A 23,438-nucleotide genomic window follows, 5' to 3' on the forward strand; every position below is an offset into this window, starting at 1 on the left:
TGGGTTGGGATGTCTAAGGACAGGGGCTGAGACAAAGGCTTGTTTCAAGGCCTGAAAAGATAACTCAGCTTCACATGACCAATTGGTAGGATCTGCTCCCTTCTTAGTCAGTGCCACAATGGGAGCAACTAGGTCAGAGAAAGAGTGAATAAATCTTCTGTAGTAGTTCGCAAACCCTAAAAAGCGCTGAATTGCTTTTAAGTTGGTGGGTTGCGCCCAACTAAGGATGGCTTGGAGCTTCTTTGGTTCCATACGGAATCCCCGAGGGGAAATAATGTACCCTAAAAAGGATACCTCCGTGACATGAAATTCACACTTCTCCAGCTTGGCATATAGGTGATTTTCACGTAATTTCTTTAGCACCTGACGCACCTGGGTAACATGTTGTTCTACAGAGTCAGAATATATCAAAATATCGTCTAAGTAGACTACAACGAATCTTCCAAGAAATTCACGGAGCACATCGTTAATGAGATCCTGGAAAACTGCCGGAGCGTTAGACAGGCCGAATGGCATAACCAGATACTCATAGTGGCCTGACTGAGTACTGAATGCTGTTTTCCACTCATCCCCTGACTTGATTCTGATGAGGTTATATGCTCCTCTTAGGTCAATCTTAGAAAAAATCACAGCCGAACGTAGCTGATCAAAGAGGACAGAGATCAGCAGCAGAGGGTAAGTATTCTTTACTGAGATTTTATTCAAAGCTCTAAAGTCAATGCAGGGTCTGAGTGAACCATCCTTCTTCTCTACGAAGAAGAAACCTGCACTTAAAGGGGATTTAGATGGCCTGATAAATCCTTTCCCAAGGCTTTCTTTCACATACTCATTCATAGCCACAGTTTCAGGACCAGACAATGCATATAACCTTCCTTTAGGCAACGTGGCACCAGGAATTAGCTCAATGGCACAATCATAAGGCCTATGGGGAGGCAGAATATCCGCATTGCCCTTGGAAAACACATCAACAAAATCCTGGTATTCCCCAGGAATGGGTGCAGGAACGGCGGCAGCTACTCGGATAGGAAGCGTAACACATTCTTTATTACAGATGGTACCCCATTGTAAGATCTCCCCCGACTGCCAATCAATGATGGGATTATGAAAGGCCAGCCAAGGGTGACCCAGAACCACAGGAACTGCTGGACAATGGGTAAGGAAAAACTCAATCTTTTCAGAATGCAGGGCTCCCACCGAGAGTAAAACAGGAGGTGTACATAGAGAAATAACCCCATTGGACAAGGGACTCCCATCTAAACCATGCATGGTGACACACCTACCCAAGGTTAACTGAGGAATACCCAAGGCCTTGGCCCATGTTAAATCCATAAAGTTCCCTGCAGCTCCACTGTCCACAAAAGCAGAGACCGAGGAACAGAGGCTGCCAAAGGAAACTTTAGCAGGAACTAACAGTGAATTATTTGAGGAGATGAGCTGCAGACCAAAGTGAACCCCCTCACAACTCACTTGGTCAGGAAGTTTCCCGACTTGTTCGGAAAACTACGGGCAAAATGTCCCTTACCTCCACAGTATAAACAAAGACCAGAATTTTGCCTCCTGGTTCTTTCTTCAGGAGACAATTTGGAGAGACCTATCTGCATAGGCTCCTCCATGTCTACAGGAATGGAAGGAACACAAGGAGTAGACTCGACAGATGCCCCTTTTTCAGCCCTCCGCTCTCTGAGCATACGATCTATCTTAATAGAGAGCTCCATGAGTTTATCGAGAGTCTCAGGAGCGGGATACTGAAGGAGACTGTCTTTTATAGATTCAGATAAGCCGAGGCGAAACTGACTGCGCAGGGCTGGGTCATTCCATCCACAGTCGTTCGACCAACGGCGAAACTCCGTACAATAATTCTCTGCGGGATTCCTACCCTGTCTAAGAGCACGCAACTGACTCTCAGCGGACGCCTCTCTATCAGGGTCGTCATACAATAGCCCTAAAGATTTTAAAAAGGCGTCTACAGACCATAAGGCCGGATCGTCTGTCTTTAAACCAAAAGCCCAGGTCTGAGGATCCCCCTGAAGCAGAGAAATAATAATTCCAACCCGCTGAGCCTCCGTACCTGAGGAGACTGGTCTTAAACGAAAATAAAGTTTACAAGACTCTTTAAAATTAAAAAACTGTTTTCTATCCCCAGAAAAACGGTCAGGCAGATGCATTTTTGGTTCAGGGATGACCCTCGGGGAAGTCCGTAACAGATCTTCCTGTGACCTCACCCGGAGGGACAGATCCTGAACCATCTGAGTAAGTTCTTGAATCTGACTAACTAGAAGCTGGCCAGGATTTGGCCCAACACCGGCGGGATTCATAAGGCCGACAAAATCTCCCAACTGAATAAGTGAAAAAAAATTAACTCCTGTTAAAAAAAAAAATTTTTTTTCTTTTGTCTGGCCGGTGATAATGTTATGATTCCCGTACTCCAGACCAGAGGAGATCTTATGGCAGAGGTCTGAGTACTGGGAAGATATGCTGGTTGTGGGAGCAGGAGAGCCTAGTAACCCCTGGCGCCCTAACTCCGTTGTCTCGCCCGTGTTATCAGAAATCCCTTGCGAGACTATGGTTGCTTGAGCCCATGGCAGCCGCGTTCGAAGGGCGGATTATGTCTGCCCAACCCCGATGCCCCCGCAGGTCTTAATGGGAGACAAAGGGAAATCCGAGACAGGGTGATAACAAGGGGCCCTCTGACTAAGCAACCAGGCCAGGGGTTACAAGCTAACTAACTTAAACCAAAGGTATGTGCGGACTAGCCGCCAGGGAAAAGGACAACCAAAGATCCACTGATCCGTTACTCCTATCCAGCATCGCTGGATACCAGAGTGGATCTGTGGGAGCGGAATCCTCCGCAAAAGCTCCAGAACACAAATAAACTAAATAATAAACAGTAGCGGACAAGCCGCAACACACGGCTGAGCCGCGACTCACGAACACCACAGGATGTTAAAGGTGCTCGGTCAGACTCCAGGAATAGATGACAAACTTCCGAGTACAGGATCTCTGAGGACAGGAACAACCGGATTGAGCAGGACTGGAAACTCTCTGTAGCAGACACAGGCAAACAGGAAGCTATCACCGGCGTCTGTAGGAAGTCCTGAGGGTGCCTTTATTCAGGAACCCTCCAATCAAGATCCAGACCGGGTGATCACAGGAAATGCCGTGCAGCTTGCATGCTGCACGGCCAGCACATCATAATCAAATTAGGACAGACCCAGCAACGGGGAACGCGGCTGAACGTGGCGTCCCCGTTGCTAAGGTCAGAGCGGCTCCGTGCGCCCGGCGTCTAGCGTTGCCAGGGAGCCGGCGGCTGCACGCGCCCGGCGTCCCTGGTTGCTAGGCGCCGGGCCGCACCGACGAGCGGACCCCGGCGCCTAACACCCGCTCAATGTATCCTTGACACCTCCATTCATCCTAACACGTGGTCGGACCACGGACCGGTCACTGTGGATGTCCCAGGTCCGCATCCTCCCGGCCGCTACCATGTGTGGAGGTTAAACGATAGACTCCTTCTTAACCCCCAAACGAAAGCCCATTTAGCCACCGAAATCTCCCATTATTTTGAGACAAACATATCTCCGTCGGTTCCCCCGATGTTATTATGGGATGCTCACAAGGCGGTAATACGGGGTTGCCTGATCAATGCCTCATCTTATAATAAGAAGGCCAGATCCGGACGCATTCGGGAGCTTTCGGACCTGGTAACTTCCCTCTCACTGACACACAAACAAACAGGGTCCGAAGCAGACCTTTCTTCCCTGTCTGCGGCCAGGGGTGAACTGAATATGTTACTGACGGCAAAGGTGGAAACCAGCTTAAAATGGCTCAATCAATTCTTTTATGAAAAAGGGGATAAGGCAGATCGGCTCTTAGCCTCTAGGCTTCGGGCTAAACTCGCAAGGAACAACGTAATGTCTATCCAGTCATCCTCTGGTAAGAAAACAAATGACCCCAAACATATCACTGACACTTTTTCCCGCTTCTACGAGAAGTTGTATAATGCCCATGGGACCACTCAGTCAAGCCCGGACTTTCTTGGGGCCATTCGCACCTTCCTGTCTCACTGCCACCTGCCTACTCTGAGCTCATCGGTCTCCGCCTAACTGAACTCAAAGATATCCGACAAAGAAATTGCCACCGTTGTCAAATCCCTAAAACTTAACAAGGCCCCTGGTCCAGACGGCTTCACGGCCGCCTATTACAAATCTTTTCTCCCCCAACTGGCGCCCCACCTCTCAACCCTCTTCAATGCCGTCTTACAGGGAGCCTCTTTTTCCAAATCGGCTCTGGAGGCTAAGATTATAGTTATTCCCAAAGATGGCAAAGACACATCCAACTGTGCGAACTACAGACCTATCTCGCTACTTAATACGGATATCAAGATCTACGCAAAAATCTTAGCCCTCCGACTGAATGTCTTACCCCACCTGGTCCATAATGACCAGGTGGGATTTATCCCTGGCCGCCAAGCCCGAGACAACACGAGACGTGTTGTTAGTCTGGCTCACTACATCAACCTAACACGTACTCCTGCTCTCTTGGTCTCTCTGGACGCGGAGAAAGCATTTGACAGGATAGGGTGGCCCTTCATGTTCGAAACCCTTGCTCACTTTGGCTTTCAGGGGGAATTTCTTGCAGGGATTCAGGCCTTGTACACGAATCCCTCCGCCAGGGTTTCCGTGAATGGAGTGCAGTCAGACCCTTTGGACATCTCCAACGGTCAAAAAAAGGGGGTTTGTGGGAGCCGCACCGGTCTAGCAACAATTTTTGTACGAAAAGTAATCTGAGTAATGTCCTCTGAGAAACTGAATTTTATGTTATAGAATTGCTTCAGATTAAGGTAACTGTGCATATAAGATGGTATATCTTCTAAGGTGCACTAAATATAGTTACCATTCAGTGGTGCTCCCATGAGTCAAAAAATATATTGAGAAAAATACCAAAAAAGAAATGGAAAAAGAAGTTGACTCTTGTTTGGAAGCACTCTAACTCAGAGGAACTAAGTTGTGTACATGTCTTAGGCTGGTAAAATCATGATTTTATTGAATTCCTATTAAAATATAGAATTATCGGAGTTCAAAACTAGTTCTGTGTGATTCAAGACTATGTGCAAAAATATCTATGTCAATTTAATGGATAATTAGCGAAAATTGCTTATAATATAATGTAAGCCGGACAAACTTTAGAATTCACAAAAAAAGGGTGGGACACCTACTAGTCTCAATGGTGTCTGTCAGATTAATATATATGAATATAATATATGACCATCATTCATACTGCAAAAATCCCAAATGGAAAAAGTAGTTGCAGGGAATGAAATCATGGGTCATATGAATCCGAGTACCCATCTGTGACTTAGACTTGGGCAGCAAAATTTATTTTCAGTACCAGGATGTTCCAAGGTGGTCTCCCATCAGAGTACTGGTCCGGCCCTCCACTGCTTAGCTTCCAAGATCGGACGAGATTGGGCATCTCCAGTGGGGTATGTCCGCAATTTCTTAAGCTAGCCCTTACATGTGTCACTTTGTATTAGAAATGAAATCGTTCATATTTTCAACAAGAAAAATGAAAAAGGGGGACAGACACACATTTAGACGGCAGGCTCAAAAAGTGCAGATTGGATATGACAATTATATGGCAAGAAAGTATCAAAGCCATAAATATCCAATCACAGTGAATTCTTCCTTATTTGTATTGTACTATACACCAGTTAATTGTATATAGATAACAAAACCACGTCCTGTGATCAAGCCTATCAGCGAAACATACGTCAGGACCCACATGGTCACGTGGTGCGCACACGTGACCTGGAAGCCGGATCATCACAGCCTGTTACCAGGCAACCACACACGCCGCGGAAGTTAGCGGCTACTTTCACCCGCCGGAGCTCGATTACGGGCACAAGAGAGGCGGACACTGGCATAAAATTCTACCTCAGTGTCTGGAACCCGCTAGCGGCGGGACGCAGCAATATTCCCCCCATCCGCTGGAGCTCGATCTCGGGCAGGAGCTGCGGGGATTAGCTGCACCTATCCCGTCCTACATTCCCACTGCTTGCACCAGAAAATCTTGGAAGCTAAGCAGTGGAGGGCCGGACCAGTATATTTAACTGACCAGAAGGCGGCGGTGGCAGCCATTCAGGAATCACATGTTCCATTGCACTCTCCCCCTCAGTTTACCAATAACTACCCAGCATGCTCTATCTCCTGTGGTGTATCCATCCTTTCCCATAGATCCTGCTCCTTTCACCTGGAAAGCAAGTGGGTGGATTGCAATGGTAGATATTAGATTCTAGTTGGGAAAATTCATTATAAATATGTCCCCCTCACTTCTCTCTATGCCCCTAATGTCAGACAGCCCCGATTACTTAGAGAAATAATAGGATTTTGGTTACCTACCGGTAAATACTTTTCTCGTAGTCCGTAGAGGATGCTGGGGTCCATATTAGTACCATGGGGTATAGATGGATCCACCAGGAGCCATTGGCACTTTAAGAGTTTAATAGTGTGGGCTGGCTCCTCCCTCTATGCCCCTCCTACGAGACTCAGTCTAGAAACTGTGCCCGAGGAGACGACATACTTCGAGAAAAGGAAATACACAGATAGTGGCGTGATTCATACCAGCTCACACAACAAGGCAAATCCGGCTAACATGCCGGAAATCTCAGCAACAGCTGAAACAGTACTGAAACAGTAAAGAACGCAGAACTTACTTAGGAACCAGGCAGTACTGAACCAAAAAACCACTGCAGGATAAAGAAGCACTGGGCGAGCGGCCAGCATCCTCTACGGACTACGAGAAAAGGATTTACCTGTAGGTAATTAAAATCCTATTTTCTCTTACGTCCTAGAGGATGCTGGGGTCCATATTAGTACCATGGGGATGTACCAAAGCACCCAGAATGGGCGGGATAGCGCGCAGGCTCCTGCAGAACTGCTTGACCAAACTTGAGGTCATTAGAGGCCAAAGTATCTAACTTGTAAAACTTCGCAAACGTGTTCGACCCAGACCAAGTAGCCGCTCGGCAAAGCTGAGACACCCCGGAGAGCCGCCCAGGAAGAACCCACTTTACGAGTGGAGTGGGCCTTAACATATTTTGGACACGGCAATCCTGCCGTAGAACATGCATGCTGGATGGTGAACCTGATCCAGCGAGAAATATTCTGCTTAGTAGCAGGACACCCAATTTTCTTGGGATCATACAGGACAAACAGAGAGTCCGACTTTCTGTGACGAGCAGTCCTCTTCACATAGATCTTCAGAGCCCTCACAACATCTAAGGCCTTTGAAGCAATTGAGGAGTCAGTAGCCACTGGCACCACAATAGGTTGGTTGATATGAAAAGCCAACACAACCTTAGGAAGGAATTGTTGACGTGTCCTGAGTTCCGCCCTAGGTACTTTTACAGGACAAAGCCCCCAAATCAGACACATGTTGCACAGAAGCTAATGCCAACAAAATGACAGCCTTCCACGTGAGAAACTTGACCTCAACCTCCTGTAGAGGCTCAAACCCCTTTGATTGCAGAAAATGCAACACCATGTCCAAATCCCAGGGTGCCGTCGGCGCCACACAGGGAGGCTGGATGTGCAGAACCCCTTCAAAAAGATCTGAACCTCAGAGAGGGCAGCCAATTGTTTCTGGAAGAAAATGGATAAAGCCGAAATCTGTACCTTGAGGGATCCCAATCTCAGGCTCATATCCACTCCTGCTTGCAGGAATAGGAGAAACCGTCCAAGATGAAACTCTACCGCAGGAAACTTCATGGATTCACACCAAGACACATATTTTTTCCAAATGCGATGGTAATGTTTAAACGTTACCCCCTTCCTAGCCTGTATCAGGGTAGGAATAACTGCAATCGGAATACCCTTTCGAGCTAAGATCTGGCGCTCAACCGCCATGCCGTCAAACGTAGCCGTGGTAAGTCCTGATAAGCGAACGGCCCCTGTATTAGAAGATCCTCCTGAAGAGGCAGAGGCCCTGGATCTTCCAGCAGTAGATCCAGCAGATCCACATACCAAGCCCTCCTTGGCCAGTCTGGAGCAATGAGGATTGCCAGAACCTTTGTTCTTCTTACAAGCTGTAGAACTCTTGGAATGAGAGGAAGTGGAGGGAACACATACACTGGCGGGAATACCCACGGTGTTACTGGTGCGTCCACTGCCACTGCTTGTGGGTCTCTCGACCTGGAACAGTACCTCTGCAGCTTCTTGTTGAGGCAGGAGGCCATCATGTCTATGTGGGGAACCACCCACCAACCGGATACCTCCTCGAACACCTCCGGGTGGAAGTCCCATTGCCCTGGATGGAGATTGTGTCTGCAGAGGAAGTCTGCTTCCCAGTTGTCCACTCCCGGAATGAAGATTGCTGACATCGCCACCGCGTGTCTTTCTGCCCAGAGGAGGATTCTTTTCACCTCTGACATTGCAGCCCTGCTCTTCGTTCCGCCTTTGTCGGTTTATGTAGGCCACGGTGGTCACATTGTCCGACTGCACCTGAACAGCCCGATCCTGTAGAAGGAGTGCTGCTTGCAGAAGGCCGTTGTACACGGCTCTTAGCTCCAGGATGTTTATTGGAAAGGATTCCTGACTTGACCACCTTCCTTGGAAGGTCTCCCATTGAGCGACTGCTCCCAAACCTCTGAGACTTGCATCCATGGTTAGAAGGATCCAGTCCTGAACCCCGAACCTTCGGTCCTCTGGAAGGTGAGGCAGTTGCAGCCACCAGAGGAGTGAAATCCTTGCTTTCGGCGACAGACGTATCCTCTGGTGCATATGTAGGTGAGATCCCGACCACTGGTCCGGGAGATCCAGTTGAAAGGACCAAGCATGAAACCTTCCGTACTGCAGAGCCTCGTATAAGGCAACAATCTTCCCCAGAAGGCGGACGCACTGATGAACCAATACCTGGGTAGGCTTCAAGACATCCCGGACCATTGACTGTACCAACGTTTTCTCCACCGGGAGAAACACCCTCTGCACCTCCGTGTCGAGGATCATCCCCAAGAAAGAGAGCCTCCTTGTCGGCTCCAGATGAGACTTGGGAAGGTTCAAGATCCAACCGTGCTCCCAGAGCAGATGCGTCGTGAGATCAATGGACCTTAACAACTTCTCCCTGGATGATGCCTTGATCAGCAGGTTGTCCAGATATAGAATTATGTTCACCCCCTGCTTGCGGAGAACCATCATCTCTGCCATCACCTTGGTGAAGACCCACGGTGCTGTGGAGAGACCGAATGGCAGTGCTTGAAACTGATAGTGATCGTCTAACAGTGCAAACCTGAGATAAGCCTGATGCGGCGACCAAATCGGAATGTGGAGATATGCATCCTTGATGTCCAGGGACACCAGGAACTCCCCCTCTGCCAGACCTGAGATCACCACTCTCAGAGGCTCCATTTTGAACTTGAACTCCCTTAGAGAAGGGTTTAACAATTTCAAGTTCAAAATTGGCCTGACCGTACTATCCGGTTTCGGTACCACAAAAAGGTTCAAATAGTAACCCTTGTTCAGCTGATGAGGCGGAACTGGAACAATGACTTCTGACATTACCAACTTTTTTATGGCTTCCAGAAGGATTTCCCTGTCAGCCGGCAAGCCTGACCAGAATCGGTGAGGTGGAAGAGTTTGAAACTCCAGCCTATACCCCCGGTACACAATATCCAGTACCCAGGGATCTAGGCCGAATGACATCCAGACGTGGCTGAAATGTCGGAGTCTCGCTCCCTCCTGACCGACTTCCAGGCTGGGCGGTCCACCATCATGCTGAAGATTTTGAGGCACCAGAAGCAGGCTTCTGGTCCTGGGAACCTGCAGGTGCAGGTTTCTTGGATTTGGCTCGACCACCTCTAAAGAAGGTGTGAGAGGCTTTGTTCTTTCTAGTACTAGCGGGTCGAAAGGACTGTGACGTAAGGTTTCTTCGTAGCCGGTGCAGTGCAGCTGAGGGAAGAAAAGGAGACTTACCCGCGGTAGCCGTGGCAATCCACGCATCCAGCGCCTCCCCAAAAAGAGCCTGACTTGTATAGGGTAGGTTCTCCACACTTTTCCTGGATTCCGCGTCCACAGACCACTGGCGCAGCCAGAGACCCTTGTGAGCCGAGACGGACATGGCGGAGATCCCCGCAGCCATGGAACCCAGATCCTTCATGGATTCTACCAGGAACCCTGCAGAATCTTGTATGTTACGTAAAAACAAATCAACGTCACCTTTATCCATCATAGTCAAGTCCTCCTGCAGAGTGATTGACCACTTTGCTATTGCTTTTCAAATCCATGCACAGGCAACAGTGGGCCGCAGTATCACCCCCGTAGCCGTGTAAATGGATTTGAGCGTAGCATCAACCTAGCGATCTGCTGGGTCTTTCAACGCGGTGGATCCCGGGATAGGTAAGACCACCTGCTTTGACAGCATGGAGACAGAGGCGTCAACTATAGGCGGGGTATCCCATTTTTTTCTATCATCCTCCGGGAAGGGAAAAGCAACCAGAACCCTTTTAGGGATCTGGAATTTTTTCTCCGGGTTTTCACAGGATTTTTCAAAGATAGCATTTAATTCCTTAGATGCAGGGAAGGTGAGTGGGTCTTTCTTACTATCCGTGAAAAAGGCCTCCTCAACCTGCTCAGGGGTTGTGTCAGCAATATTCAACACATCCCGAGGGAACAGGACCGGGCCATACAGCCATCGAGGACTGTAATACCTGAGTGGCAGTTTCAGTCCTAGCAACACGGTCAGAAATCTGAGAAATAGTCCCCTAAGAGAGGCTAACCACTCCGGTTCCCTAGCTGGGTTCTGCGCTACAACAGTGCAATCCTGATTACATGGGATGGGATCTTCCTAAAAAGATAAATCCTCTGCAGCATATGAGACAGAGTCTCTAGACATGGCTGCTTGTACACCCCACACACCCCACATACACACAGGGTAAAGGGAAGACAGTCCCCCCCCCCCAAGAATGGCAGAGAGACGCAGAGATTGGAGCCAACCCACACACAGCGCATCACAGGTATAGGGAGACCCCAAACCAGCGCTGACTGTGTCCATTAATAGGTGACCCTGCCTATATACAGCCTCCCCCCCTTCTACCGTACAGATATCTGGAGTTGCTCTGGAGGGACTGCTCTTCACAGGCAGCGTGGATGCAGACAGGAAAATGGCACTGAACGCTGCTGGGTCCGCTCTGAGAAGCTCCGCGCTGTCTTCACGCTCTTGAAGATTATACTGGCCAAAGGATTTTTGGTGCTGGCTGAGATCCAGGGACACCGACAGGCTGTGTGGCCAGTATAGGGTGTAGGCGTCGGCTCAGGGCGTCCCACACAACGCCGCACCAAGTGCTGCTGAGCCCCGGAGCGCAGTTATTACTGCGCTCCCTACCCTGTTGCCGACATCTTCACATCGGCTCCACGCTTGCCAGGGGCCGATGACTTTTCAGCTCTGTAAGGGGTTGGCGGCATGCTGCTGGGGCGAGCATTCCCCTGCGGCTGGGAGCGATCTATCCCCTCTGGAGCTCAGTGTCCAGTCAGTGGAGACAGTGGCTCAGACCCCGCAGGGCGGACACTGCTCCTCCCCTCAGTCCCTCGATGCAGGGAGGCTGTTGCCAGCAACCTCCCTGTAAAAAAACAAAATCTAAAAAAACTTTTACTAAAGAAGCTCAGTAGAGCTCCCCTAGTTGTGACTAGAGATGAGCGCCTGAAATTTTTCGGGTTTTGTGTTTTGGTTTTGGGTTCGGTTCCGCGGCCGTGTTTTGGGTTCGAACGCGTTTTGGCAAAACCTCACCAAATTTTTTTTGTCGGATTCGGGTGTGTTTTGGATTCGGGTGTTTTTTTCAAAAAACACTAAAAAACAGCTTAAATCATAGAATTTGGGGGTCATTTTGATCCCAAAGTATTATTAACCTCAAAAACCATAATTTACACTCATTTTCAGTCTATTCTGAATACCTCACACCTCACAATATTATTTTTAGTCCTAAAATTTGCACCGAGGTCGCTGTGTGAGTAAGATAAGCGACCCTAGTGGCCGACACAAACACCGGGCCCATCTAGGAGTGGCACTGCAGTGTCACGCAGGATGTCCCTTCCAAAAAACCCTCCCCAAACAGCACATGACGCAAAGAAAAAAAGAGGCGCAATGAGGTAGCTGTGTGAGTAAGATTAGCGACCCTAGTGGCCGACACAAACACCGGGCCCATCTAGGAGTGGCACTGCAGTGTCACGCAGGATGGCCCTTCCAAAAAACCCTCCCCAAACAGCACATGATGCAAAGAAAAAAAGAGGCGCAATGAGGTAGCTGACTGTGTGAGTAAGATTAGCGACCCTAGTGGCCGACACAAACACCGGGCCCATTTAGGAGTGGCACTGCAGTGTCACGCAGGATGGCCCTTCCAAAAAACCCTCCCCAAACAGCACATGACGCAAAGAAAAAAAGAGGCGCAATGAGGTAGCTGTGTGAGTAAGATTAGCGACCCTAGTGGCCGACACAAACACCGGGCCCATCTAGGAGTGGCACTGCAGTGTCACGCAGGATGTCCCTTCCAAAAAACCCTCCCCAAACAGCACATGACGCAAAGAAAAAAAGAGGCGCAATGAGGTAGCTGTGTGAGTAAGATTAGCGACCCTAGTGGCCGACACAAACACCGGGCCCATCTAGGAGTGGCACTGCAGTGTCACGCAGGATGTCCCTTCCAAAAAACCCTCCCCAATCAGCACATGATGCAAAGAAAAAGAAAAGAAAAAAGAGGTGCAAGATGGAATTGTCCTTGGGCCCTCCCACCCACCCTTATGTTGTATAAACAAAACAGGACATGCACACTTTAACCAACCCATCATTTCAGTGACAGGGTCTGCCACACGACTGTGACTGATATGACGGGTTGGTTTGGACCCCCCCCAAAAAAGAAGCAATTAATCTCTCCTTGCACAAACTGGCTCTACAGAGGCAAGATGTCCACCTCATCTTCACCCTCCGATATATCACCGTGTACATCCCCCTCCTCACAGATTATCAATTCGTCCCCACTGGAATCCACCATCTCAGCTCCCTGTGTACTTTGTGGAGGCAATTGCTGCTGGTCAATGTCTCCGCGGAGGAATTGATTATAATTCATTTTAATGAACATCATCTTCTCCACATTTTCTGGATGTAACCTCGTACGCCGATTGCTGACAAGGTGAGCGGCGGCACTAAACACTCTTTCGGAGTACACACTTGTGGGAGGGCAACTTAGGTAGAATAAAGCCAGTTTGTGCAAGGGCCTCCAAATTGCCTCTTTTTCCTGCCAGTATAAGTACGGACTGTGTGACGTGCCTACTTGGATGCGGTCACTCATATAATCCTCCACCATTCTATCAATGTTGAGAGAATCATATGCAGTGACAGTAGACGACATGTCCGTAATCGTTGTCAGGTCCTTCAGTCCGGACCAGATGTCAGCATCAGCAGTCGCTCCAGACTGCCCTGCATCACCGCCAGCGGGTGGGCTCGGAATTCTGAGCCTTTTCCTCGCACCCCCAGTTGCGGGAGAATGTGAAGGAGGAGATGTTGACAGGTCGCGTTCCGCTTGACTTGACAATTTTGTCACCAGCAGGTCTTTCAACCCCAGCAGACCTGTGTCTGCCGGAAAGAGAGATCCAAGGTAGGCTTTAAATCTAGGATCGAGCACGGTGGCCAAAATGTAGTGCTGTGATTTCAACAGATTGACCACCCGTGAATCCTTGTTAAGCGAATTAAGGGCTGCATCCACAAGTCCCACATGCCTAGCGGAATCGCTCCCTTTTAGCTCCTTCTTCAATGCCTCCAGCTTCTTCTGCAAAAGCCTGATGAGGGGAATGACCTGACTCAGGCTGGCAGTGTCTGAACTGACTTCACGTGTGGCAAGTTCAAAGGGCATCAGAACCTTGCACAACGTTGAAATCATTCTCCACTGCACTTGAGACAGGTGCATTCCACCTACTATATCGTGCTCAATTGTATAGGCTTGAATGGCCTTTTGCTGCTCCTCCAACCTCTGAAGCATATAGAGGGTTGAATTCCACCTCGTTACCACTTCTTGCTTCAGATGATGGCAGGGCAGGTTCAGTAGTTTTTGGTGGTGCTCCAGTCTTCTGTACGTGGTGCCTGTACGCCGAAAGTGTCCCGCAATTTTTCTGGCCACCGACAGCATCTCTTGCACGCCCCTGTCGTTTTTTAAAAAATTCTGCACCACCAAAATCAAGGTATGTGCAAAACATGGGACGTGCTGGAATTTGCCCATATTTAATGCACACACAATATTGCTGGCGTTGTCCGATGCCACAAATCCACAGGAGAGTCCAATTGGGGTAAGCCATTCCGCGATGATCTTCCTCAGTTGCCGTAAGAGGTTTTCAGCTGTGTGCGTATTCTGGAAAGCGGTGATACAAAGCGTAGCCTGCCTAGGAAAGAGTTGGCGTTTGCGAGATGCTGCTACTGGTGCCGCCGCTGCTGTTCTTGCGGCGGGAGTCCATACATCTACCCAGTGGGCTGTCACAGTCATATAGTCCTGACCCTGCCCTGCTCCACTTGTCCACATGTCCGTGGTTAAGTGGACATTGGGTACAACTGCATTTTTTAGGACACTGGTGAGTCTTTTTCTGACGTCCGTGTACATTCTCGGTATCGCCTGCCTAGAGAAGTGGAACCTAGATGGTATTTGGTAACGGGGGCACACTGCCTCAATAAATTGTCTAGTTCCCTGTGAACTAACGGCGGATACCGGACGCACGTCTAACACCAACATAGTTGTCAAGTACTCAGTTATCCGCTTTGCAGTAGGATGACTGCTGTGATATTTCATCTTCCTCGCAAAGGACTGTTGAACAGTCAATTGCTTACTGGAAGTAGTACAAGTGGGCTTACGACTTCCCCTCTGGGATGACCATCGACTCCCAGCGGCAACAACAGCAGCGCCAGCAGCAGTAGGCGTTACACGCAAGGATGCATCGGAGGAATCCCAGGCAGGAGAGGACTCGTCAGAATTGCCAGTGACATGGCCTGCAGGACTATTGGCATTCCTGGGGAAGGAGGAAATTGACACTGAGGGAGTTGGTGGGGTGGTTTGCGTGAGCTTGGTTACAAGAGGAAGGGATTTACTGGTCAGTGGACTGCTTCCGCTGTCACCCAAAGTTTTTGAACTTGTCACTGACTTATTATGAATGCGCTGCAGGTGACGTATAAGGGAGGATGTTCCGAGGTGGTTAACGTCCTTACCCCTACTTATTACAGCTTGACAAAGGGAACACACGGCTTGACACCTGTTGTCCGCATTTCTGGTGAAATACCTCCACACCGAAGAGCTGATTTTTTTGGTATTTTCACCTGGCATGTCAACGGCCATATTCCTCCCACGGACAACAGGTGTCTCCCCGGGTGCCTGACTTAAACAAACCACCTCACCATCAGAATCCTCCTGGTCAATTTCCTCCCCAGCGCCAGCAACACCCATATCCTCCTCATCCTGGTGTACTTCAACACTGACATCTTCAATCTGACTATCAGGAACTGGACTGCGGGTGCTCCTTCCAGCACTTGCAGGGGGCGTGCAAATGGTGGAAGGCGCATGCTCTTCACGTCCAGTGTTGGGAAGGTCAGGCATCGCAACCGACACAATTGGACTCTCCTTGTGGATTTGGGATTTCAAAGAACGCACAGTTCTTTGCGGTGCTTTTGCCAGCTTGAGTCTTTTCAGTTTTCTAGCGAGAGGCTGAGTGCTTCCATCCTCATGTGAAGCTGAACCACTAGCCATGAACATAGGCCAGGGCCTCAGCCGTTCCTTGCCACTCCGTGTGGTAAATGGCATATTGGCAAGTTTACGCTTCTCCTCCGACAATTTTATTTTAGGTTTTGGAGTCCTTTTTTTACTGATATTTGGTGTTTTGGTTTTGACATGCTCTGTACTATGCCATTGGGCATCGGCCTTGGCAGACGACGTTGCTGGCATTTCATCGTCTCGGCCATGACTAGTGGCAGCAGCTTCAGCACGAGGTGGAAGTGGATCTTGATCTTTCCCTAATTTTGGAACCTCAACATTTTTGTTCTCCATATTTTAATAGGCACAACTAAAAGGCACCTCAGGTAAACAATGGAGATGGATGGATTGGATACTAGTATACAATTATGGACGGGCTGCCGAGTGCCGACACAGAGGTAGCCACAGCCGTGAACTACCGCACTGTACTGTGTCTGCTGCTAATATATAGACTGGTTGATAAAGAGATAGTATACTCGTAACTAGTATGTATGTATAAAGAAAGAAAAAAAAACCACGGTTAGGTGGTATATACAATTATGGACGGGCTGCCGAGTGCCGACACAGAGGTAGCCACAGCCGTGAACTACCGCACTGTACTGTGTCTGCTGCTAATATATAGACTGGTTGATAAAGAGATAGTATACTCGTAACTAGTATGTATGTATAAAGAAAGAAAAAAAAACCACGGTTTGGTGGTATATACAATTATGGACGGGCTGCCGAGTGCCGACACAGAGGTAGCCACAGCCGTGAACTACCGCACTGTACTGTGTCTGCTGCTAATATATAGACTGGTTGATAAAGAGATAGTATACTCGTAACTAGTATGTATGTATAAAGAAAGAAAAAAAAACCACGGTTAGGTGGTATATACAATTATGGACGGGCTGCCGAGTGCCGACACAGAGGTAGCCACAGCCGTGAACTACCGCACTGTACTGTGTCTGCTGCTAATATATAGACTGGTTGATAAAGAGATAGTATACTCGTAACTAGTAAGTATGTATAAAGAAAGAAAAAAAAACCACGGTTAGGTGGTATATACAATTATGGACGGGCTGCCGAGTGCCGACACAGAGGTAGCCACAGCCGTGAACTACCGCACTGTACTGTGTCTGCTGCTAATATATAGACTGGTTGATAAAGAGATAGTATACTCGTAACTAGTATGTATGTATAAAGAAAGAAAAAAAAACCACGGTTAGGTGGTATATACAATTATGGACGGGCTGCCGAGTGCCGACACAGAGGTAGCCACAGCCGTGAACTACCGCACTGTACTGTGTCTGCTGCTAATATATAGACTGGTTGATAAAGAGATAGTATACTCGTAACTAGTATGTATGTATAAAGAAAGAAAAAAAAACCACGGTTAGGTGGTATATACAATTATGGACGGGCTGCCGAGTGCCGACACAGAGGTAGCCACAGCCGTGAACTACCGCACTGTACTGTGTCTGCTGCTAATATATAGACTGGTTGATAAAGAGATAGTATACTCGTAACTAGTATGTATGTATAAAGAAAGAAAAAAAAACCACGGTTAGGTGGTATATACAATTATGGACGGGCTGCCGAGTGCCGACACAGAGGTAGCCACAGCCGTGAACTACCGCACTGTACTGTGTCTGCTGCTAATATATAGACTGGTTGATAAAGAGATAGTATACTCGTAACTAGTATGTATGTATAAAGAAAGAAAAAAAAACCACGGTTAGGTGGTATATACAATTATGGACGGGCTGCCGAGTGCCGACACAGAGGTAGCCACAGCCGTGAACTACCGCACTGTACTGTGTCTGCTGCTAATATAGACTGGTTGATAAAGAGATAGTATACTACTAATATTATATATACTGGTGGTCAGGTCACTGGTCACTAGTCACACTGGCAGTGGCACTCCTGCAGCAAAAGTGTGCACTGTTTTAATATAATATTATGTACTCCTGGCTCCTGCTATAACCTATAACTGGCACTGCAGTAGTGCTCCCCAGTCTCCCCCACAATTATAAGCTGTGTGAGCTGAGCAGTCAGACAGATAATCAGATATATATAATATTATATATAGATAATAGATGATGCAGCACACTGGCCTGAGCCTGAGCAGTGCACACAGATATGGTATGTGACTGAGTCACTGTGTGCTGTGTATCGCTTTTTTCAGGCAGAGAACGGATTATAAATAAAACTGGTGGTCACTATCAGCAAAACTCTGCACTGTACTGAGTACTCCTAATGCTCCCCAAAATTAGTAAATCAAGTGTCTCTCTAATCTATTCTAAACGGAGAGGACGCCAGCCACGTCCTCTCCCTATCAATCTCAATGCACGTGTGAAAATGGCGGCGACGCGCGGCTCCTTATATAGAATCCGAGTCTCGCGATAGAATCCGAGCCTCGCGAGAATCCGACAGCGTCATGATGACGTTCGGGCGCGCTCGGGTTAACCGAGCAAGGCGGGAAGATCCGAGTCGCTCGGACCCGTGAAAAAAAACATGAAGTTCGTGCGGGTTCGGATTCAGAGAAACCGAACCCGCTCATCTCTAGTTGTGACCGACTCCTCCGGGCACATTTTCTAAACTGGGTCTGGTGGGGGGGGCGTGGAGGGAGGAGCCAGCCCACACTGTTGGACTCTTGCGGTGCCGGTGGCTTCTGGTGGGCCCATCTATGCCCCATGGTACTAATATGGACCCCAGCATCCTCTAGAACGTAAGAGAAAAGTGGTTTAAATACAGACCGGCGTGTGCTAATAGAGACACTCTCAGGGCATGTAATACCATAGGCAGAGGTAATGCTAGCACACAGTATGGATGCTGGAGACACACAGTGACATGATGTGAGAGGAGAGCAGGAGTATAATAGGGGCTGATGGCTCCTGATGTATGAGATACACCAGAGAGTGTGGGGAGGAGACTGCTCAGATCTCTGGGCTGGTATCACACAGTGACATGATGTGAGGGGGAGAGCAGGAGTATAATAGGGGCTGATGGCTCCTGATGTTTGAGATACACCAGAGAGTGTGGGGAGGAGACTGGCCAGATCTCTGGGCTGGTAACACACAGTGACATGATGTGAGAGGAGAGCAGGAGTATAATAGGGGCTGATGGCTCCTGATGTATGAGATACACCAGAGAGTATGGGGAGGAGACTGGTCAGATCTCTGGGCTGGTAACACACAGTGACATGATGTGAGGAGGAGGCCAGGAGTATAATAGGGGCTGATGGCTCCTGATGTATGAGATGCACCAGAGAGTGTGGGGAGGAGACTGGTCAGATCTCTGGGCTGGTAACACATAGTGACATGATGTGAGCAGGGAGCAGGAGTATAAGGGGCTGATGGCTCCTGATGTATGAGATACACCAGAGAGTGTGGGGAGGAGACTGGTCAGATCTCTGGGCTGGTAACAGACAGTGACATGATGTGAGGGGGAGAGCAGGAGTATAATAGGGGCTGATGGCTCCTGATGTATGAGATACACCAGAGAGTGTGGGGAGGAAACTCAGATCTCTGGGCTGGTAACACACACAGTGATATGATGTGAGGGGGAGAGCAGGAGTATAATAGGGGCTGATGGCTCCTGATATATGATACACCAAAGAGTGTGGGGAGGAGACTGGTCAGATCTCTGGGCTGGTAACACACAGTGACATGATGTGAGGGGGAGAGCAGGAGTATAATAGGGGCTGATGGCTCCTGACTTCCCACTGGGAAATACATATTCCTCATTAGTTTGTACTGACAGAGGAGGGTGTAGGATAAGAGATTGCTGTAGTGACTGAGCAAGGAGAATATGTGACTCTTTTCTGTAATAATTGTTTATTACTCACCTGTGCTGATATCTGTAGGGATCTCCTCCTCCTTACACTGCTGATCACCCCTCACATACGTCTCTTCTTCTCCCTCTATATCTTCTGCCTTTATATCAGTCACATACGTCTCTTCTTCTCCCTCTATATCGTCTGCCTTTATATCAGTCACATACGTCTCTTCTTCTCCCTCTATATCTTCTGCCTTCATATCAGTCACATACGTCTCTTCTTCTCCCTCTATATCATCTGCCTTTATATCAGTCACATACTTTGCTTCTTCTTCCTCTATATCTTCTGCCTTCATATCAGTCACATACGTCTCTTCTTCTCCCTCTATATCATCTGCCTTTATATCAGTCACATACTTCGCTTCTTCTTCCTCTATATCTTCTGCCTTTATATCAGTCACATATGTCTCTTCTTCTCCCTCTATATCTTCTGCCTTTATATCAGTCACATACTTCGCTTCTTCTCCCTCTATATCTTCTGCCTTTATATCAGTCACATATGTCTCTTCTTCTCCCTCTGTATCTTCTGTTTTAATATCAGTCACATACGTCTCTTCTTCTCCCTCTATAGCTTCTGCCTTTATATCAGCCACATACGTCGCTTCTTCTCCCTCTATATCTTCTGCCTTTATATCAGTCACATATGTCTCTTCTTCTCCCTCTATATCTTCTGCCTTTATATCAGCCACATACGTCGCTTCTTTTCCCTCTATATCTTCTGCCTTTATATAAATCACATCCGTCTCTTCTTCTCCCTCTATATCTTCTGCCTTCATATCAGTCACATACGTCTCTTCTTCTCCCTCTATATCTTCTGCCTTCATATCAGTCACATACGTCTCTTCTTCTCCCTCTATATCTTCTGCCTTTATATCAGTCACATACGTCTCTTCTTCTCCCTCTATATCTTCTGCCTTTATATCAGTCACATACGTCTCTTCTTCTCCCTCTGTATCTTCTGCCTTTATATCAGTCACATACGTCTCTTCTTCTCCCTCTGTATCTTCTGTTTTAATATCAGATAGACGTTCTACCTAAAAAAAAAATAGGATTTTAATACCTACCGGTAAATCCTTTTCTATGAGTCCATAGAGGATGCTGGGGACACCAAAAGTACTAAGGGGTATAGATGGGATCCGCAGGAGACATGGGCACTTTAAAACTTTCAAAGGGGCGTGACCTGGCTCCTCCCTCTATATCCCTGTCCAGACTCAGTTTGGAACTGTGCCCAGAGAGACGGACATTTCGTGGAAAGGAATTTACAACAACAAGGTGAGCATAATACCAGCTCATGCCATAAACATGCTGTATAACATGGCATTCAACTGAACACGTCAACAGACATGAACCAAAAAAGTTCAGCGACTAGCTGAAGAACTCCAACACAACCTGTGTGCAACCAAAAACGAAACTGCAGATACAATACGCACTGGGACGGGCGCCCAGCATCCTCTACGGACTCATAGAAAAGGATTTACCGGTAGGTATTAAAATCCTATTTTCTATTTCGTCCTAGAGGATGCAGGGAACACCAAATGAAACAATGGGTTATACCAAAGATCTATAGCGGGCGGGAGAGTGCGGATGACTCTGCAGCACCGAATTACCAAACTTTAGGTCCTCATCAGCCAAGGTATCAATCTTGTAAAACTTAGCAAACGTGTTTGACCCCACCAAGTAGCAGCTCGGCAAAGCTGTAAAGACGTGACACCCCGGGCAGCCGCCCAGGATGAGCCCACTTTCCTAGTGGAGTGGACCTTAACCGAATTAGGCAATGGCAATCCTGCCGTAAAATGAGCCCGCTGAATAGTTTGACAGATCCAGCGGGCAATGGTCTGTTTAGAAGCAGGACACCCAATCTTATTGGGAGCATATAGGACCAACAGAGCCTCTGTTTTCCTAATAGGAGCCGTCCTGGCGACATAAATCTTCAAGGCTCTGACCACATCCAGAGACCTAGACTCAGCCAAACAGCCAGTAGCCACTGGCACCACAATAGGCTGGTTGATATGAAAAGAGGAAACCACCTTTGGCAGGAATTGTTGCGGAGTCCTCAATTCTGTTCTATCCTCATGGAAAATCAAATAAGGGCTCTTGTGAGACAAGGCCGCCAACTCAGACACCTGCCTAGCGTATAAAATGACCACTTTCCAAGTGAGGAATTTCAACTCCACCTTACGTACCAATGTGATTGAAGGAACGTTAACACCACGTTAAGGTCCCAAGGTGCCACCGGAGGCACAAAGGGAGGTTGAATGTGCAACACCCCTTTTACAAAAGTCTGGCCCTCAGGAAGTGAGGCCAACTGTTTCTGAAAGAAAATTGACAATGCAGAAATCTGCACCTTTATGGAGCCTAATTTCAGGCCCGCATCAACTCCATTTTGTAGAAAATGGAGAAAACGTCCAAGGTCAAATTTCGCCACTGGACCTTTCTTGGACTCGCAACAGGAAATATATTTCCTCCAAATACGGTGATAGTGCTTCGACGTTACACCGTTCCTAGCAAGGATCAGAGTAGGTATGACTTCATCGGGAATACCCTTTTTAGCTAAAATCTGGCGTTCAATCGCCATACCATCAAACGTAGCCGCTGTAACTTGTGATAGACGAACGGCCCCTGCTGTAGCAGGTCCTCGCGAAGAGGAAGAGACCAAGCCTCTTCTATTAGTAATGCCCGAAGATCCGGGTACCAAATTCTCCTTGGCCAGTCTGGAACCACAAGGAGTACTGGAACCTTTGTTATTTTCAAGATCCTCAGAACCTTTGGTATGAGAGGAAGCGGAGGGAATATGTACACCAACGGAAACACCCATGGTGTCGCCAGTGCATCCACTGCCGCAGCCTGAGGGTCCCTGGACCTGGAACAATACCTCAGAAGTATCTTGTTAAGGAGAGATGCCATCATGTCTATATGGGGACCCCCCCCCCAAAGACTTGTCATTTGTGTGAAGACCTCTTTATGGAGGCCCCACTCCCCTGGATGGAGATCGTGTCTGCTGAGGAAGTCTGCTTCCCAGTTGTCCACTCCTGGAAGGAACACGGCCGCCCTGACGGTTTATGTACGCCACAGCCGTGACATTGTCCGATTGGATTAGGACAGGCAGATTTTGAAGAAGATGTTTCGCTTGTAGAAGGCCGTTGTAAATGGCCCTCAACTACAGAACGAATATGTGAAGATGAGTTTCCTGATTTGGCCATCTTCCTTGGAAGTTTTCCCCTGTGTGACTGCTCCCCAACCTTGGAGACTTGCATCCGTGGTTACTAGGATCCAGTCCTGGATCCCGAACCTACGTCCCTCCAAGAGGTGAGAGCTTTGGAGCCACCACAGGAGTGATATTCTGGTGTGTGGAGACAAAACTATTCTCCGGTGCATATGAAGGTGAGACCCTGCCCACTTGTCCAACTGAAATAGTCTGGCATGGAACCTCCCAAACTGGAGGGCCTTGTATGCCGCCACCTTTTATCCCAGCAACCGAATGCATTGATGGATAGAGACCGTTGCTGGTTTCAGGATGAGTTTTAGCAAACTCTGAATTTCCAGAGCTTTCTCCATGGGAAGGAACACTCGCTGCTGGTCCGTGTCCAGTATCATACCCAAGAACGCCAACCGCGTCGTCAGGACCAACTGTGATTTTGGCAAGTTTAGGAGTCAACCATGCTGTTGAAGGATCGGCAGGGACAGTGAAATATCCTGTAGCAACCGGTCCTGGGATCTCGCTTTTATCAGGAGATCGTCCAAGTACGGGATAATTGTGACTCCTTGCTTGCGAAGGAGAACCATCATTTCCACCATCACTTTGGTGAAAATCCTCGGAGCAGTCCTGGATTGCAAATCTCAGGTAACTTTGATGAGGGGG

At 48.3% G+C, this 23,438-nt stretch overlaps 1 protein-coding gene and 1 pseudogene across 1 annotated transcript in view; one reads left to right on the forward strand and one right to left on the reverse strand.

The window, feature by feature from the left end:
- LOC135035818 (oocyte zinc finger protein XlCOF6-like) overlaps positions 1-23,438 on the forward strand; it is a 238,389-nt gene that overhangs the window by 103,429 nt on the left and 111,522 nt on the right. The window lies entirely within an intron of this gene.
- On the reverse strand, positions 5,374-5,493 carry LOC135035824 (5S ribosomal RNA; annotated as a pseudogene).

The sequence above is a fragment of the Pseudophryne corroboree genome, unplaced genomic scaffold (assembly GCF_028390025.1).
Source record: "Pseudophryne corroboree isolate aPseCor3 unplaced genomic scaffold, aPseCor3.hap2 scaffold_613, whole genome shotgun sequence".
Taxonomy (NCBI): Eukaryota; Metazoa; Chordata; class Amphibia; order Anura; family Myobatrachidae; genus Pseudophryne; species Pseudophryne corroboree.